The sequence below is a fragment of the Bactrocera neohumeralis genome, chromosome 3, assembly GCF_024586455.1.
Source record: "Bactrocera neohumeralis isolate Rockhampton chromosome 3, APGP_CSIRO_Bneo_wtdbg2-racon-allhic-juicebox.fasta_v2, whole genome shotgun sequence".
Taxonomy (NCBI): Eukaryota; Metazoa; Arthropoda; class Insecta; order Diptera; family Tephritidae; genus Bactrocera; species Bactrocera neohumeralis.
Window position 1 is genome coordinate 10875351 of NC_065920.1, and position 15912 is coordinate 10891262.

Consider the following 15912-nt stretch of genomic DNA (forward strand, 5'->3'; position numbering starts at 1 on the left):
CCCACTTTCTCTAGGTGCTAAGAAATGCGCCTCTCTGTTAATTCGTCCTCGCATGCACACATATGCATTCATATCTACATATGTACTTATATTCACTCTTCGCCAATGAATTTGTTTACCATTGGTCCACTTGGCAGTTTTTGCTCAGCTTTATTCTTGCCAAATTTGCTTTGTTTAGCTTTTTTCATTGCTTTCTTGCTTTGTTTGTCGACCACTCGTTTTTTTCTGGCTCACCTGTCAGTCGTGCTAATAATCCATGTTTACTCAACTCGTCTGTGTTGGTGTGTGGATGCAGTGCTTCAAAGGGGAGCTTCAAGCTTTGTGCCACAACAGCCGCCGAGTCGAGTCTCTTTTTGTCCATTCGCAGTTTTCTTTGATTGCATTGCATTTGGCGTGTATATGTACATACATACATATGTATGGGTGTGTGTATTTATTTGTTCTGTTTGGTCCTCTGCTCGCTCATTTCGTTGTTGCAGTGCATTTCTGAGCAGTAAGTGTAGATTTAGTTGATGTACTTTTGTTTGGTGGGTACTTTGACTGGGCTGCTGCAATGTCTGGAGATACTTGTGATGTTAAGCGTTTTTTGTGTTATTTTGCGCCTCCGTCTACCTTCCTTGCCTTACGCCATTATAAGTATATCCTGTTGCGTTGGGTAAATAAGTAATTCTCCTTTTTCAGATGGTTCAGTAGGTTTTATTTATTAATATATTTATACATTTGTACTTGAAGTACTTTAAAAGAAAGACTTAGACTACTTGTCCACACTGTCGATAACTCCTGGAAGATGTCATGAAACACAAATTACTTCTTAGAAGAGATCGATAAATTATCTGTCTGTACTTAACAATCCGTTTATTAAACCGTATACAAAACCAATAAAGCCTTTTACTTATTCATAGATATAGTTTGCTAACTTCTTGATTTTTGAACTTCTCTTATTTTTTCTGTTTGTTTTATATACTCTGAACAGATTATAATAAGTTTACTATGAAATTTGCAACACCCAGAAGGAAACATCTAAGACCCTATACAAAATATGTATATTCATTTCGATTATAGAAAAAAAAAAAACGCAGACACTTCATATTTAATGGGGAATGTTTATTATTATTCGAAAAAACATTCTTTGGCATTTATTTTTTGAAGATCATCTCTTTCAAATGTTGGCCGCGGTCTCAGATGGTCCATCCGTTGAGTTCAAATTTCGATGACTTGTTCGAGCATTTCGACTGGTAACTGCCGAATGACACAGGTGATGTTTTGCTTCAAGGCCTGAAGCGATATTACACGTTCTTGGTGGCCATTCGACTGGCCAAAAACGTTAAATTATCTGCTCACTTAATTGCCCTCTCAATAAATCTATTGATTAAATCCATCCTGTTGAAACCAAATGCTGCCGAGATCACGAGCTTTAATTTCAGGCTACAAATAGTCGGTTATCATGGCGCGATATTGGTCGCCATAGACGGTTACGTTCTCACCATTATCGTTTTTGTAGAAATATGGGCCAATGATTTCACTGGCCCTCAAACCACACCAAACCGTTGTTTTTTGAATGAATGCGGCAATCTTGCTTGTTTGAATACCCATTGAGCCAGAAATGGGCTTTATCGCTGAGCAAAATTTGGCTTGAAAACGTCGGATCTTCTTGAAACATTTCAAGAACCCATGGAGCGAATCGATGTCGCTTGTGAAGGTTGAGCGGCTTCAGTTTTTGAACAAGCTGTATTTTGTAAAATGCTCCAAGTCGTTTCATACGTCAGTCCGAGTTGCTATGAGCAGCGCCAAATCGACTCTCCACGGTCTTCGTGTACACTCTCAGCTACAGCGGCTATATTTTCTTCACTGTGTTATGGAAGTGGCCTATTCTGACGAATATTATCCAATAATGAATGCTGGGTCTCCAATATGGGTCTCAATATGGTGATGGGTGCGGATAGTACGCTCAACAGGTCGATCATGTTGATCATAAGTTGAGCGCGCGAAACTCATTCTTTACAGAACGTGAATTTTCGTAATAAAGTTGAACGATTTCTAAACGTTCTTCAGGCGTAAGTCTTTCCATGATGACTAGAAGCAGCAAAGTTCGTTTAATCGATACTAAGGAATCAAAAAACGGTGTGATTTTTCTTTTGTAACTATCAGTTAGGTTGATATGAGATTAAAGTGGCTCACGAGCTTTATTTCGCCTGACAAACCCGTTCTAATTCAGTTTGCTCTGTCCAACGTGTTTTCAGTATTGGATGTTTTTGAAAACTAGTGTTTATAAAGACTTGGTCCGAGACCTGCAATCGTTATTTGGTATTTGGTATTGCTGTATTATACTCTTACTGATTTTGCATAGTAAGATAGTTCTATTTGACCAAACTCAGTGGCCAGTATAGAGGGGATAAATTTGGTCGGCTGTACTTACTTCCTTCTTTATGTAAATTATTTTTTTTCGTTTCAAGATTTGTTTATTTAAATTCCGGAAACAGCAAAATATCTTGGTTGGACTCCGAGAATTTGGGATGCCAGTGTTGTAGTCGCCGGAAAGAGTTGTAGCACAAAATTGGAAAATTAGGGGTCGTAAATAAATCACAAAAAGTCCATGGTACTTAATCGACCGCTAGATGCCTTTCAAGGTCTCTACTCTACTTTACACTCAGTCTCGTGATCCAGCTGGCACAATATTGAATTTTACACACTAGAAAAGAGCTAGGAGCAAACCTAATTGGTCTTATAGAGCTTTGGTCATATCAGTTTTATGTCGTTTTACTATTGTGAGTCGCATAGGGTATTAAACAATAAACGTATGTTCAAGGTTTCGTCTCAGAGTTTTTTAAAAAGCGCTCATGATGATGATGCTGATCATTATCTCAATAATAATAATAAATAACATTCACTAATATTCAGCAGCTAATATAACACAGTTTACTCGTAAATAAATAAATAAACTTAATAATGATATTGTTGATGATGATGGTGGTCATATTCCGAGCAATCATTATGGCTGCTCTGTGACAGTTCGGTAGAGAGATAAACATACAATGTGACACTTTTAGAGCGCATCAAATGAAAAACTGCCTAACACCCCTAAAATATTTCCTATACGTGAGTTGAATGTCTGCGTGTGTGTGTGATGATTTGAGAGCGCTAACAGAAAGAGAGCGCATAGGGATGCATGAATGAAATGGCTTGCACTTTGATGATGTGAGAGCTCACCCCCTTGAAAGACACACGTATATATGTACATATGTATGAATATGCATGTACATAAATATGTTTTCCCATTTATGATATCATTGTGTCTCTCTTCGCCAAATTTTCACCGCTTTTCGTGTGTTTATTATTGTTGCAAGTAATGTAACTGTAGTCGCCGACATTCGAGTGCGCGAGTGTACATTACGCCATAGTGAAATTCCGAGAAACGCGTTTAAGCCAGCGCTTTGCCGACGGAGTATTATAACGGTAAAACTAAGAATGTTTAGTGTGTAATCCGTAGCAAGGACTATCTTCGCGCTTCGTGTGGGCGTCAAGCCAAAAACCACCGTCACCGCCGCCATTGCTGTTGTCGGTTGCTCGTCTTGCCGTTGCTGTCAGCTGTCAACTGTCAGCTCATCAATAATTTCTAGGCGTCGAGTCAGCAGGGCAATTCATACAAATCGACATTAATGTTGGGTCACTAATATAACGGTGCCTATGCGTATGTATGCGCGCGTACTGTGTTGGTGTGCTTTTGCCACCAGCGCACCGTTTGGCGCCTCTTCAAGGCTCTGAGCCACTTCGTCGTCCTTTTTTTCATCTACAATTGCATTTATGCGTGTGCGTCTGTGTGTGTGTGTGTTTGGAATGGTGTTAGCCATATACACCCTAACGGCGCTAAGCCCACGCACACATGCCCACTTGGTTTTGCTGCCCCCCGCCCCTCTAACCCCACACACATGTGTGGCGGCGACTTAATACATTTAATGTGCGCCAAAGTGTGCCGATATGCAAATATGTGTTGGTGTTTTTGCGGTAACTTGGTCACAGTTTTGCATTAATTTACTTTCCGTCATAAATCAAACATTTGCATTTTAAAACTGACGTCGCCATTGACAGTCGTTGGGTACGGTTAACGCGGGCTTTTGGACGATTTCGTTGAATAATTATAAAAGTTATTTGATATGGTCGAATTACATACATATATTGGATAAATATATACAAATAAAGAAGAAAAATTAAAAATTGTAGTATCAATAAAAACCAAAAACAAAAAAAAAACATATAATAGATTTATATAAAAATACGAAAACTAACAGCAAACAAAAAAAAAAAAACAAAAATGATGTGTTAATAAAATGAAAAAATACAAGCTTTGTGATACGTGAGAATAACTTGTTGGTGTATTGTGCAAAAATATCTAAAAATAATACTACGTGCATAAAAATTAAGAACATGAACTACTGTTAACTGTATCTACACACTTTTGGATCAACAACGACTTACTTGCAGCCATCACTAGCAGTCTAGGATAATAACTTCTCTATAATCAGGTATGTAATTTTTAATCTAAATATTTTTAATTAATTTTAATAATTTTTAAACAGTTATACTGAATATTTTGTGTGAAATACGGTGGAATGTTCGAATATTTTAATTAATTTAAAATAGAACAATTTTTTATCTCTACTGCAAAAATATAAAATCTTACTCATTTTGATCGATTTTAAGCTAAATTGGAGACCCCTAGCGCCCTAAGGTTTAAATAAAATCCTAGCCTGTAAATCTAGCCACATTTAGATTAATTTAAATACATAATACTCCAACGATCTCTTAGCTAGAGGTTAACAAAAAATGTTTAAAAGTGCCAATTTCAGAAATTGTTTTTCTGAATATCATTTAAAATTTCCAAACAACTTGGTTTCATTCATTCCTCAGCTAGAACCGAATGTGTTTGTTAGTGTTTCAATGTTGTAAATTAACAAACTCTTCAATAAAAAACTTTCTGAGCCAGACATTATACTATATTTAACTGGTGAGCTAAAAAGTTGGTAGGCTAACATAGAAAACATTTTTTGTCCATATAAGAATCCAAGGGAATGTAGCTGAGGTTTAGTTTTGAATACTTGTGTGTTCATACAAATAAATTTCATTGAAAAAAATAACGAATTTAAGGCTACTTTCTCAATATCTGGTTACCAGCCTTTCCAGTCCAGTTAATAGAGTTGTCCACTTAATAGCTTGTACTTAATAAACATCAAACAATTTGCGGGACCGGCCAATGTACATTATTAATGGATATGCACGCTTCAAATGGCATCCATTTAATAGAGCTTTCACTGTGTTTTTTATTAGTGAATTGTTTTTACTATTCTATCTTCTAATTTGCTTCGAACTAGACACTGTGTGCTAAATTTTACTAAAATCGGTTTAGTACTTTAGGAGTCCATCGCGGACAACTACGTGACACCTAATTTTTATATATAAAGATATGGTTATTTTCGAGAGCGATGCAACGATTATACCGGTGAAAAATTTTTAAAATACAGTTGCTTTAAGCCTGGGGTCAGATCTGACGAATACGTTGGATGCGGAAGTAATTGAAAGCCTAATTCATGCACTTTTTCACTGAATCGTGCCACGGCGCGTTATATCGTTGAAACATCACTTTTCTCTTCTTCGAACGGTTCAATAACGCAATGTACTTGTCGTTGTCCATAGGTCATTACTTCTTCAAGGTAGCAAATAAAAAATATTCCATGCGTATAACAAAAAAAAAAAGGTGCCATAACCTTGCCTGCCGACTTTTGCGTCTTGCTAAGCTTTGGGGTCGACTCCTCATGTCAACCGAGTGGTGACTGTCGATTGGACTCCATTTTGCACAGAACTTTCGAATACCCTAATATTCCTTCACAATGCATTCAGTACATTCCTTTGATATCTTTAGAGTCTCAGTCCTCTCAAACAACCTTATTCCACAAGCATCCGAAATTATTTCGGGGTGTTTTTTAATGTTTTCGTCTTTATTGACACACGAAATTTGATAAATTTTTTGTAAACTAACACAAGTTGTTTCACCCAAAATGCTATATCTCATAAGCTAATACTGCGACAGCTGTCAAATTTGTACACTTATCTTTTAAAGGTAGGGGCTGACCAAAAGTCATATGGATCTTATGGATTTAGTAGTACCATCCATGCATATTTATGTTAGGTACGTGGGGTCTAGAGAAGTGTTGACCTGATTTTACTAGTTTTTGATATAAGACGAAACACCTTAAAAGCACTTTTTGTGCAAAGTTTTATTCTGATAACTTCATTGATGCTGGATTTGTTTGATATAAAGTCCAAGAATCAGAAGGAATATAAAAGTTTGCAGTCGTGGATTTCACCTATTTTCCCAGCTTGTGAAAGGAATTTTTGGATAACTTAACAAAGTTAGTTAAAATCCCTGAAGCAATTCCCATGATATAGGATTTACTTCTTCTCAGTAAGTTGAGTTGAGCTGAATTCAGCGGTTTGAAAGATACATAGTATGTACATTCAAAAAATTTTTAGACCACAAGTGTTTCTCACTACTTCGGACCCATCGTTTCTTCATTTAGTGCTTAGTTATGACATTTTATAGGTTTTCATTTAATTACGTTTTGTGGCTGTGGATATGGTCCGATTACGCTCACCTCTTCCAGCGACCTCCCATGCGTCCCAAGAAACATATGTAGCAAGTTTCATCAAGATATCACAATATCTACTCAAGTTATTCCTTGCACGGACAGACGGATGAACAGACAGTCACTGGTGCTCGTCTCGGTCTCATAATTATTTATATACCATATATGTATATATATATTCCTCCTTATTATAGAATAGAACTCCTTATTGACCATCTGTCCCTCCGAAATGAATTCATGAAGCTCCAAACCACGAATACCGAAAAAAGCAATGATCATCACCTTGATTTTTGTGTGGCTTTGGCGTGGTCTTTTTGATTTCGGCTCGTTTTTTTTCCTCCATTCCGATGATTGTTGAATTGTTTGCATGTCAAACTCATAAACTCATGTCTTATCGCAGTTATAATGCTCTCCATGAATGTAGGATCCGAATTCGCACGATCAAGCATGTCCAAAGAGTACTGTTTCATACCCAAAATTTACACCAAAATCATTTGACCGCACTCGCGAGAGATGTTGAGCTCTTTTGCCATTTCTCTTACACTTGCCTGACGATTTTCAAGCACCATATTCTTCATTTTTTGAATATTTTTATCAGTGGAAGAGGTCGAAGGTCGTCCAGAACGTGGGATGTCTTCAATGATCACTCGACCGTCTTTGAAGGCTTTATGTCACTCGTAGGTTTGTGTTTTTGCATCACTGTAAGCCTTTTTTAACATTCGCAATGATTCCTCACACGGAATTTGGTTAGAAATATAAAATTTGCGACAAATTCTTAGTTCGATATTTTTATCCATTGTAAAAATCGTAACTCGCTATTTAGGTGCACCGACTTAAGCAGCTGCTGTAAACAAACTGGCTGACAGATCGCGCTCATATTTAGCATAGTAATTAAGGACAATTCTACTAAAATAGCTAAACATATGTTTTTGAAATATAATTTACCTGGAGAATTTAAAATACAATTTCGGAGTACTTTTTTCACAATGTATATGTATGAGTTTATAATATATATTTACTAATAAAAAATTGATTTCTTTAGATATTGAGCGATCTGTATTGCTTAGGATTTTCGAATGTGGTGGTGATACATAGGATTTTCAGTACATCAGAGAAACCGTTCTATTTAGTTTTGAAACGAGTTATGGTTTCTGATTAAATTTATGAGTTCAGAAATAAACCCTTGATCAATCATTCTATATGATGCCATGTTTTAATACCCAGTGTATACTCGGCCATATTTTTTTTTGCCAAAATCTAATAATATTGTATTAAACAAACATGATTACTCACCGATTCTCGAGTGCAATGAATGCACAATGACAACAAATATGAAAATGTCAAACTCGAGAGGGACTTTTAAAAGCACACAGCGTCGCTAATAAGGATAAAGGAAGAAGATTGACAAGGATATAGCGGACATTTCGCTTGACACAAATGAAAAAAATCAAAGTGAAAAATAAACATTTTTTTGGAAACTCTGTACATTCGAACTTACTGCTTAGCGCTTGCTGAACTTTCAGCGGTCCTTTATGCCGTAAACACCCGCTCCAGGCTCATTGCCAGCATAAAAGCAGGGCTTTTCAAGTGTTTTCCTATACATACACGAATTTGTCTGAAAATGCAAATAAATCACCGAGCATGTTTACTACCTTTTCGAACATTATTGCCTCCACTAGCAAGTGACATTTGAGTTTGTTAGTTCTGCTAGTTAGTTTGCCAGTCGCTTGTGTTCGTTTGCGCCTTGCTTGGCGGCTTGTGTGCCCACCCACCGCTTGACAAGCTGTCAAAGTTCAGTAGTCGTTCGGTGAAAAGCGCACAGACAACACGGGTTTCTAAGAGCAAATAACATCAGCTGGTTGCAGTTGCGCGACACATCTGAACATGTCAATGTAGATATGTATGTTTTTGTGTGCGTATAGTTTTGTCTGACAACGGCATTGTGTTGTAAACGCTACTCCTGGCAGCTTACACATGTCCTTACACAGTGGGTCGCTCGAACTCGCAGTGAGCGAATGCAGTTTTTTCGGCCTTTACATCTTCTATTTGCACAGCTTCAAGTGCGCACAAGCACATATACGCACACATACATACAGCTAGTATTTGCCAATGCTCGTTCGCAGGCATTGTTGCTTTCGATTTCGGTTGAATTTTTAATTGGGAACTGCTGCTACGTCAATTCCCTTTGAGTTGTGATCCGCGCAGCTTTATTTGCACACCGTCGGCTGTTGGCTGCTACTGTTGGTGATGATGATGATGATGTTGATGGCTGTTGGCAGCCGCAAATCCCCAGCGGCCAAAAACTGTCTCGCAGTTTACACTCGCTTTTTATTTTTGTGCGTTTAGTTTACTCTTTTTGTATTTTGGCTTTTCGTCAGGGTTTTACAGCGTTTTACAGCGTGTTGTTGGCGTTGTTGGTTTGGCTTCACGCTGTAATGCGCTTTTGTATTCTGTCTGCCGGCTCCTGGGCGCTTTCGTGTGATCCATTTTGGCCTGTCGATTTTCATCGCGGTTTTCAATGCTGACACGGGTTCACACACACACTCACACACACATACATATGTATTTTCTATTAAGTTTATTTACATATGTGCGTGTATGTTTGCGGCGATATTTTAGCATTCCTCTGTGCTCACTCACCTCCTATAGCCTTCAGCACAACATACATACAAATGTATGTGTGTTTGTAATGTGCTCAAATGTTGCGTCATCAAAGCGACGCTGCAATTCGGTGTGACATTTTAATTGTTTATTTACTTAGATTTACCACCATTTGTTGATTTGTTGTTGTTGTTGACAGAGCGCAGCTTCATCTACAGCATTTTTATTTGTTCACGCAAGTGATTTTGCTTGTCTTTTGTTTACATTTATTTCAAATCATCTTATTTGCTTGCGGGGGATTCAAATTTAAATATGTTTATATGCTCGTTAGTTTGTCGGTGTGTTTTGTACAATTTAACCTTAATTTATGGTAGAATTAAAGTAGCATCATGTTCCTTGAAAGCTTTAAAATTGAAATTTGTGAAATTTGTGTGGCGATTGCAGAATTTTCTTTGTATTTTGGTATCTAGATTCAAGAAATTGCTACTAACTTAACGATAAAGGAAGTATGTATGCAGGAATTTAGGGTTAATATAAAATGCTCTTAGTGTAATTCTTGTTAGTTCTGCTTTCTCCAGACTGGATAAGGAAGCGAAGCAAATGGGTCTGGTAGTGACGAAATATCTCCTGTCATCAAACAAACAGTCGTCGCACTCGCGATTTGGCTCCCACGTCACTGTTGACAACGTCTGATAGTGTTTAACGTGGGATCCTGCTGGCGACAGCTTAACTCCACGGTGCTCAAAAGCACAACGGATCAATACAATGCGTCGATCAGCGCCCTGAAAACTGGGTAACGATTTTCAGTACCAATCGGCAGTGTGGCATGGACACACTAACCACCTTGGTAGGGCTCGAGGCCCATCTAAAACCTCTGCCGTACTTTGGGTCCGGCACCCGGTTGCAATGCAACTCCACATTCGACTGACAAAGTCAGTTCTTCCGGCGATTTGGGTTTTAACCACAGCCACCACGAATCTCCACAAAGGGCCAAACCCAATGGGCAGACTGGAGCGAACTCCAGGGGCTACTGCTCCCCGTGGTACCAGGTTAAAGTCTTTGGTATTGACCTTGTAGCCGAAGCTACGACCAGTTGAGCTTCCATACAGCCCTGGACTGGTGGCCAGGATCTTAGTCGCCTCTTACGACAGGCATGCCTTACCGCGGGTTTCCCCCCCGAACCCGGAGGGGTCCCCCCGTACCCGCAGGGGGAGTCACTGTTGACAGTCATAATTTCGAAGTTGTGGATAATTTCGTTTATATTGGAACCAACACTAACACCAACAACAACGTCAGCCTCGAAATCTAACGCAGAATAACTCTTGCCAACAGAAACTACTTCGGACTGAGCAGGCAATTGAGAAGTAAAGTTCTCTCTCGACGAACAAAGACCAAACTCTATAAACCACTCATTATTCCCGTCCTGCTATATGGTGCAGAGGCATGGACGATGACAACATCTGATGAGTCGACGTTACGAGTTTTCGAGAAAAAGGTTCTGCGGAAGATTTATGGTCCTTTGCGCATTGTCAAAGGAGAACATTGAATACGATGGAACGATGAACTGTACGAGATATACGACGACATTGACATGGTTCAGCGAATTAAGAGACAGCGGCTACACTGGCTGGGTCATGTCGTCCAAATAGATGAAAACACTCCAGCTTTGAGAGTATTCGATGCAGTACCCGACGGAGGGAAACAGAGGAAGCGGAAGACCTCCACTCCGTTGGAAAGACTAGGTGGAGATTTACCTGACTACACTTGAAATCCTAAAGTGAAAAGGAAGAACGACTGCTGTAAACTTGGCAATAACGGCGCAAGTGGTGTCTACGCCAATAAAAAAGAAAAAGAATTCTTACTAAGTTAGCTTTCAGTGCTTTCAGCTCATATCGGGAAGTAATTAGAGCAATTCTAGTATGAACTGCGTACTCGCCAATAGCCTATTTGTCGGGTCTGTTATTGACTGCAAGAATCGCTGTTGCAAAGTCTAAACTATGCCAACATTCTTCATTAAAAAGAAGTAGTTTCAGAGCAGTACTGAAGAGTTGAACCCACTTAACCTTAATGGCCGCGGATTTATATTCCGTCAATAGCTCAGTTATTGCTGACTGGATTTTCTTTGCCTTCCTTTCCATAGAAGGTTGGAAAGTGGCAAGATAGACAAGGACCTTGGGATAAGCATCTATATGGATGGATATAAATACATGATTCAGTACACCTGATCTACCAGATCACTGCAGTGTGCTCCAAGCAGAGATCACAGCAATTAAAAACTTTGTCTTGTTCTGACGAGAAATGTGCTCACAACAAGGAATATATTTATATATACAGATAGATAGCCCAGCGGTTTGAAATCACTGAAATCTCCTAGTGAAAGAATGCTTTGATTTCTAGCGATAAACCTGCAATGGGTTTCAGGGCATAGTAATATTCCTGGCAATTGTGAAGTAGAGGAACTAGCTAGATTAGACTTCGGAAAAGAGGAAATTTATAGGTCTCTTGCTACTTGCAGATATATATTTAACCAACAAGCATGTTATACATTTAGCTGAGTTTGGGTTAAGTTAATCCCTGACTGACACATATGTCGATATTTAAATTCAAAGAGCATAAAAACTCTAGTGGGATTGCTAACCGGTCACTGTCTAATTAGTGGACATGCTTTCAGATTTGGAACACCATATGACTTTGTAGAAGCTGTCAGGAGGTAGAAATAGAGAAATGCAGCATTCCTGAAGTAATTTCAATCAAAAGTGTCGAGCTGATAGTCCTTGACTGGATAAAAATTCGGGTCCGTTCCTGTTACTTAGATCCGACTGTCGTGAGAACGGATATAGGAAAACTATCGCAACTATCTGTCTAGGGTCTCTTGACGACCTTTCAGAGGTTGTACAGGTAAAAGTTTTTGTACTGATGAACTTCATCAGAAGAGGGTCGACAATAAAGTAAGAGGATATTAGGCCCGCTGGTTTCACAATGGACCTCCTAAAGAGGCGCTTCGTTAGACAAACAATCTACCTACCTACTTTCACAACCGCAAGCACATGGCACCTAAATGGATAACGACTGAGACTATTTAAATTCGTATAAGCTGGCGCTAAAAAAAAGCGATACAGTGAAATGCAATCAAGGTTATTCTACGATTTTTTTTCAAATATTTTGCTTTCCAATTAATAGTAATCTTTCGATATTATAACTTTATTTCAAAAACGGAGAGCATTTATTGGAAATGTAAGCATAAATTCTATTTAAAGTTTTTGAAGAGTTATGTTTCCAAGCAGGGGCTATTGGAGAATGATGATATATTAAGTTTACACCAAGTCATCTAACTACTATTACCAGAATAACAGAGAACATGGTGAACTACCATCTTTCTTTGTTATGAGAATTTCATCCACAACCTTTATTACATAAGTAGCTTGAACATTTTTTCCTCCACCGTGCAACCCTTCTAAACTTAAAGTGTCCGAAAAAAGAATACATAAATTCAACTTCAGTTTTCATGTATTAACACACACACAGAGTATTCATACATATGAACATAAGCGTGCACTCCCATTAAAAGTTCATTTATTCATAAATTAACTGGCATCAGCGTCAATTGCCTTGCCGGTCCATCAAAGTACTATTGAAATGCAACAATTCCGCCATTTATGCTAATCAAAGTGAGACTGTAGCCTTTTGCCGCCTTTTTATGTGTCTAACGGTTAATAAAAAACGTTGCGTGCTGCAACAAAAATAACACCAACACCCCTCGTACGATAAGCATCAGAGGCCTTAGTTACACAAGCCGAACGTGAACTTTATTGAAGACAAATTGTTGCAAAAAAACAACAACTTTTTAATCTTCATTTCGCTTCGACATAATGCACTCACTGAGTATCGATGTAATAGTGACGGCATTGACTTAAGCTTAGCGCTAACTACGTTGTGCATATTATGGCCGAAGGCTGCAGGGATGCGCAGATGCAGTTTGCACTCTGCAGGCAGACAAAGAGGGAGACTGATAAAAGCCTAAAACAGCCTGAACGGCGACCATTTTGGCAGTCACTTATGCACTTACGACGCGTCTAAGCATTTTATACAATCTCAATTTCGATTGACCCACGAGTCCGCTTGCAGGCAATACACAGCTGACGTTGTCATGGCAGTCGCAGCCGCTAACAGTTGGGTGTCTCATTGGTGCGGCAGAGACAAGGAAAGGGGTTGTTACATTTGCACCAACACCCCAGTGTATATGCCCGCATCAGGGCGGACCCCTGGACGGAGTTGTTACTGTTGCAGGGTCAAAGGAATAGGGTGCATGCATGTGAGTAGCATATACATATGTGTTTGTGTATGTATGTGTGCCAAATTTTTCTCCCAATACTCATATACTACTCATTGTAGAGTCAGCAGAAAATGTGTTTTTGATAAAATATATAATTATTATTTTTTCATTTGATATTCCGAGCGCACACTTTGTTGAATATTATAGTTGTTGCTGTTGTTATAGCACCGATTATGCCTTATTTGCTGCGCGTTTATTTTTCAAGTGCGCAGCAAAGCCGAGTGCCTGCCGCGTAGAAGCGCACAAAAAGCAATGAAAAAACGCACAATAACTAATTACATGCGTCTATTATGCGATAGCAATGGCTGGCGGTACGAGTCTGTAACCTTTTCATATACAGTGAGGCATCGATATGATGGACGTAAAATGGACGGTAGGAGTTTGAAACTTATTTCAAATACAAGGAGGCATCGATATAAAGCACCTAAGGTGAATGAACCACAATACGAATATTTTTATAACTAGAACGGGGTATATTAAGGTTGCTCGAAGTTGTAAGCGTTACGAGCTGAGTCGATTTAGCCACGTCCGCCGGTCTGTCTGTATGTACTGGTTCTACCGCGAGCAGCATTTCGACTGCAATTTCTGCTATAGTGCACTGAATGTTGTCTTCGAGCTCCGTAAGCGTTGCTGAGTGATTGACGTAAACCCGTCATTTAACGTACCCTCAGAAAAAATAATCCAGAGGCGTTAAATCACATGATCTTGGGGGCCATTTTAATGATCGATTGTAACGTTGCGAGGTTACGCAACGAGGAACCTTTCTTGTGTTTGTTGATGTGCGTTTTTTGGCTGCAAGAAGATAGTGTCCAGAGTCATTGTAAGGACCTCGGTGCGTCTAAAACACTAGACGTGTGTTTCGTCTATCATAACATGATCGATCTAGTTGGTTGCTTTTCCATCCGCAGACAGCCAGGTAGCTTGATGAATTTTCTATGCTGGAATCTAATAGTATAGATAACCATATTTCGGACTCCGGCAAAGTCGTTCAGCCTCAACCCATTTGCGGATTTTTCATCGTGGAGGCTGAATTCACCAACCGTTGTGCCAAATATACCTTCTTTGCCCACCCTGGGGTTAAAGTCGCCAAACACGATTTTGACATCGTGGCGAGAGCAGCTCTCATAGGTGCTTCTATGAGCGCTTAATAGAATTCATCTTTGGTCACATCGTCCTTCTCTTCCGTCAGGGCGTGGGTGTCAGCGATAAGTTGAGGAACTTCGCTTTGATGAGAATTGTAGCTACTTAGACGTTCATCCACCGGAATGTATGCCAGTACTTCGATGGAGTCTCTCTCCCACCACGAACCTACACCGAACTTGCGCTCCTTTATATGGCCACTGTAGTAAATACCACAAGGATCTACTCGCCTCAGTCCTTGTCCCGTCCATCGCATTTCTTGGACGGCGGTGATGCCAGCCTTTACTCTAACAAAGACATCAAGTATAGCAATATCAATGCCGATCCTGAACTGTCGGAAAAAACATTAAGAACTAACAGGAATCTTTCTTCAGACATACCTCTGAGCTAGTGCGAATAGAAATAAAACGCTTAAGTAAATTTGGTATGATGAGCCCCAACACTTATAGTAGGTCTGCTATTAAACAGGTCGCACAAGCATTCTTAACGTTCTGCTAGAAAGTAGGTTTTAGGGTTGAGAAGTCGAGACCCAATAGCGCACAACTCATTAGAAGTCATAAGTTTTGTTCATCATTTGAAAAGTAAATTTTTATCTGTCCCAAAGCACCCCAAAGTGGCATAGGACAAGTGTTTTTGTTATAGATAGATCACGCATCTTGAACATTTTCAACAACAATGCACATACATATGTAGTGATAAAGTGAGTCTCGCTTACATCCTGGTTTCCAGCACCTTTCTGACATCAGCACTCTTTGTTATAACTGACCGGGTTGAATCAACATTTTCCTATAGTTGCCTCGTAATAATTTCTGAATATCATATGCACTCGAAAGACCCTTGTTTATGTTTCGAATACCCTTAGGATGATTAAACGGCAGATCAGACTTCGGTTTGGTTTCGTTCCGATTAAGGATTACTGTGGAATCCATTTGCTAACCTTTCAATAGACGATATACTACGTTAGTAAAGGTTTAAGAAGCATTTTTTATGTTTCATTCTCTAGAGCAGACCAATCAGATTGCGGAGACTGGGCAACACAACAGTATTTTTAGAGAACGCAAGGCAATTAAGCACTTACATTTATAGAAAAAATCTTTATCGCTTACGCGGTTATAAGCGAGTTTACAATAGCCCGAAAGTCGTTCCTCCTTTTCGCTGTTTGGCGCCAATTGGATATTCCAAAAGTAGCCAGGTCATTAT

General features: G+C 39.2%; 1 protein-coding gene and 1 long non-coding RNA gene across 2 annotated transcripts in view; both read left to right on the forward strand.

Moving 5' to 3' along the window:
• Positions 1-15912, forward strand: part of LOC126753868 (uncharacterized) — a 118263-nt gene that overhangs the window by 3720 nt on the left and 98631 nt on the right. The window lies entirely within an intron of this gene.
• LOC126753834 (fez family zinc finger protein erm) overlaps positions 3369-15912 on the forward strand; it is a 68711-nt gene continuing 56167 nt past the window's right edge. Inside the window, exon 1 of the mRNA XM_050465556.1 lies at positions 3369-4520. The gene's annotated coding sequence lies outside the window, so the exon portion shown is untranslated. The remainder of the gene's footprint in view (positions 4521-15912) is intronic.